Source organism: Phoca vitulina, unplaced genomic scaffold (genome assembly GCF_004348235.1).
Source record: "Phoca vitulina isolate PV1807 unplaced genomic scaffold, GSC_HSeal_1.0 scaffold14, whole genome shotgun sequence".
Classification (NCBI taxonomy): Eukaryota; Metazoa; Chordata; class Mammalia; order Carnivora; family Phocidae; genus Phoca; species Phoca vitulina.
In genome coordinates, this window is record NW_022589717.1 from 31,685,243 (window position 1) to 31,689,390 (window position 4,148).

General features: G+C 36.2%; 1 pseudogene; it reads right to left on the reverse strand.

Annotated features, from left to right (window-relative positions):
- Positions 1 to 514: 514 nt before the first annotated feature.
- LOC116637457 lies at positions 515 to 1,158 on the reverse strand (annotated as a pseudogene).
- Between the last annotated feature and the right edge of the window lie 2,990 nt (positions 1,159 to 4,148).

Genomic DNA, 4,148 nt, shown 5'->3' on the forward strand with positions numbered 1-4,148 from the left:
AACTGTGTCCTGAGGCACCCTGGAAAGTCATAGTGAAGCCATGAAGATGGCATGGAATATTTTAAATTTTCCCCGCAAAATGAGAAACACTCAACATCTTTTGGCCACCATCTGAACTACTAGGTCAAGGTAGTTCACAGTTTCAATGTGAGATCATGTTACATTCCTCTCAATGATGTTGTATCTTTATGAACCTGGGTTTTCTATTTTTTTCTGTAATAAAAGTCAAATACTATTAGAAAATCAGAACAAGAATTGAGGTGGCGATGTAAATGAGATTTCAAGGATTGAGAAGTTTGTGGGACCCAACTGGGTACATATAACCTGTTAATAAGTGAGTGTAGTACTTAACAATGAAATAAAATATTATTTTTTAATTCATATGTAGTGGTTTTGCATATGACTACTGAATTTTTGGAATTTATTTATTTATTTATTTATTTATTTATTTATTTATGACAGGAAGTAGGATTTATCAGTGGGCATGAGTAGGGAGGGGACAATGCCGAGGTTCTCATGAGTTCAGAGCCCACCATTTGTCCAGGGGGCCACAATTAGGGATATATTTAACCCCACGGCCATCTGGGATGAGCCGCTTTTCAGCCACCACGTCTTCAAATTCGTCAGCATTAAACTTAGCAAAGCCCCATTTCTTGGAAATGTGGATCTTCTGGTGGCCAGGGAACTTGAACTTGGCCTTGCGGAACTTGAACTTGGCCCTGCCTAGGGCCTCAATCACATGCCCCTTGTTCTGCAGCTTGGTAGGGATGGACATGATGACTTGGCGAACGTGGACCCTGGCTACTGTGCCCTGGGGCTTTCCAAAGGCACCTCGCATGCCTTACAGGACGACATCCTGTTGATATGGGTGCCGTGGAAGGGCTGGAGCTACCCTCGGATGTGAAAATCATCTTTGCCACAGCTTTTCACTATGTACGTGTTGGCACAAATAAGGGCAGCCTCCAGGGCTTCAGGGGAGAGCTGCTTATATTCATCTGACGCCATGTGGCTGCTGAGAGGGAACTCATCCACTTTTGCCTTCTTCCACCCCAAGTCAAAGATGCAGATCTTGGCATCAGGGACACCTCTGCAGAGCAAGACTTTGGGATATGGCTTCTTCTGACCATATGGTTAACACTGGGCAGGGCGGCAGCCCATGGCAACACCAAGATTTTCAGTGGTGTGCTGAAGGAAACGATTCTAAATTTTTGGAATATTACAACTTATTACGTTGTGTAGACCTAGCTACTTAATAAATAAAACTGTTAAGGATTTATTTTGGCCTCAGAGCACTGTGAAAATATTACTGATAACAGAAAATTTGAGAACAAGTGGAGTCAGATTATTTGTTTTCTGTTTTTACTTTTGTTATTTACTGAAATTCAGGGTTTTTTTTTCATATTTTTCCAGTTCTTTTGAGAAATAATTGACAAACATTGCTGTAGAAATTTAAGGTGTACAGCATAATGGTTTGATTTACATATGTTGTGAAATGATTACCATAATAAATTTAGTTAACATTCATCATCTCATATAGATACAATGAAAAGAAAAGAAAAAAAGAAACACATTTTCCTTGTGGTAAGAACTCTTAGGATCTCTCCTTTAACAATTTCATATATCTCATACAGTTGTGTAAACTATAGTCATCGTGTGATACATTACATCCGTAGTACTTATTTGTCTTTTAACTGGAAGTTTGTACCTTCTGATCACCTTCCTCTACTTTTAATTCTTAGAACTCTAAGAAACATTATTTATAGAAAAATGTGATGAAGTTGTTGATGTTACAAGAAATTATTTATGGAAGTGAATTTGTGGCCATGGTCCTAATCACTTTCGATTTGTTTACTGCTAATAGAACTTGGAAACAATATTCAATTTGGATTTGTAACAAAAAATTATCAAAAATAGTGAGTTTTCAGTTTCAGGAAAACTTCAAGACATAGTTTTGAAACTCTTTGGATTTGACAAGACCCAATTGAATTCTGCCAAGGCACTCTTTTTCCTAATTTTTTAGGCTCTTGTGTATTTGTGGAGAAATTTAATCCTTATGTTACTGATTCATTTACACTTAACTCATCAAAGTATTTGGTAAATACATTTGATATCCAAAGAGCTTTATGAGAAGTTACATCTGGAAATTCTAAAGGTTTATAAATCATTCTTGAACTTCATTTCTTTAAACCAGAAAGTCACATTTTTCTAAAGCATATAGAACTAGAACCTCACTAGAACCTTTTAATTTGGCACACTTCTGAAACCAAGTAAGAGTAAACTGAGTGAGGGCGCCTGGGTGGCTCAGTTGTTAAGCGTCTGCCTTCGGCTCAGGTCATGATCTCAGGGTCTTGGGATCGAGCCCCGCATCGGGCTCTCTGCTCCGCGGAAAGCCTACTTCTCCCTCTCCCACTCCCCCTGCTTGTGTTCCCTCTCTCGCTGTGTCTCTCTCTGTCAAATAAATAAATAAAATTAAAAAAAAAAAAAAGAGTAAACTGAGTGAAACATTTTTGAATATTCTTCTTGTAAGGTATTTCAGCATCGTGGATTTGGGTTTTCCCTAATGGCATAATAGTTCAATAATTAAAAATCCGAGTAATAGTCAAATATTTCATGTGTGTTGTTTTTTAATGGAAATGTTCCCTCTCTGAGGATAAAAAATTGCATTTTAATCATTTTTGAAAGCTCTCTTAGTGGGTAAATTTAACATAATAAGCCATATTGGCTAATTAGTTATCTGATTTTTCATTGGCAAAAACTTCAAAACCAAAAAATAGCCTGTGTCATAGTATTTTAAGTGTGATAAATGTTGTGTATGACCTCAGGAATGTGTCCTAAAGCAAGCAATGGTTAGCATGTTAAAAAACAAAAACTTAAAAAAATGCATTAGATCATGTCTGCAAAAGACAAGTGTTTGTTAATAACATTGTGTTATTTGGCCTAACTTTTTAATGTCCTAAACGTAAGGCATTAATGAAATAAGATTACACTCTAAGCAAATATTAGATGTGAGTAATCTTATTTCTATTCAGCAATCAACTTACTGAAACAAAATGTGTAGTTCCCTTAGATACACAAAACAATGTAGTATCATCAGGACATTTATTAGGTAAACTATATGAAGTTGCCATTTTTACATTAAAAACTGGTCAAATACAGGCAATTTCACATGGCTGAACCTGTATCAGGTCATAAACAAATCAGTATGGAAAGTATTGTTTCTAGAATTGCTCTACGAGGAAGATCCAATTTACATATTTTAGAAAAATCTATTCATATTATTATATTTTTTTAATCCAAATATATTCTTAATCTGGGAAATGGACTTCAAACTTTGATAGTTCTTCAAGTCTGTCAATCAATGCAGCCAGGTTCCATAGTTTTAACCCATAGCTAAATCACAGTGGAATAAAAAATAATACATTTAATTTCCTTCATGTTCTCTGTCTGCTCTGCGTCTATTGCCTTTGCTGTAAGACCCATGCTGATGGGACACTGATAGTCATGGAAGCAGAGAGAAAAGGGAATATGGTGAAGGACAGACTGGCTCATAAAACTTCCACAAAGTCAGACAGTTCCCTCTGCTCACATTTCACTGGCCAAAGCAAATTACATGACAACATCTATGGAAGTGAAGAAGCACAATGCTGCCAGGTGCCCGAGGAATGAGAGAACAGAATATTGGTAAACAGTTTTAATGACTGCAATCCTGACACTTTAAATTAGAGTTCTTATATATGAAAGATCTACTTCAGAATGCAAACTTGCAGTAAGGCCTCATGTTATTCTAAGTACGACTAAATTACTAAAAATTGAATGCTGGAGATATAAAAATTTATTATGCATAAAATCTAGCAAAGACAGTAAAAAGTACTGTGAAGGATGGGGAAAGAATATTTATACCATTATCTTATTTGGATGAACTATCTTGTCTAGGCCTAAATTAGATTAACACTTACTGAAGTAAGTGAAGTAGGACTGAGTCATATAAACCAGTTGATACGATCTGAATCAGAGATGATGATTCTTCAGGGAGCCAAATAGACTGTTGACTATGGCTTGCTGTTGTGTCTACCTCAGTCAACTGGCTAATGTTGATTCAATTGAGACAGAAGGGAAAATAATAATCAAGCTCGTTATTTGATTTTTGA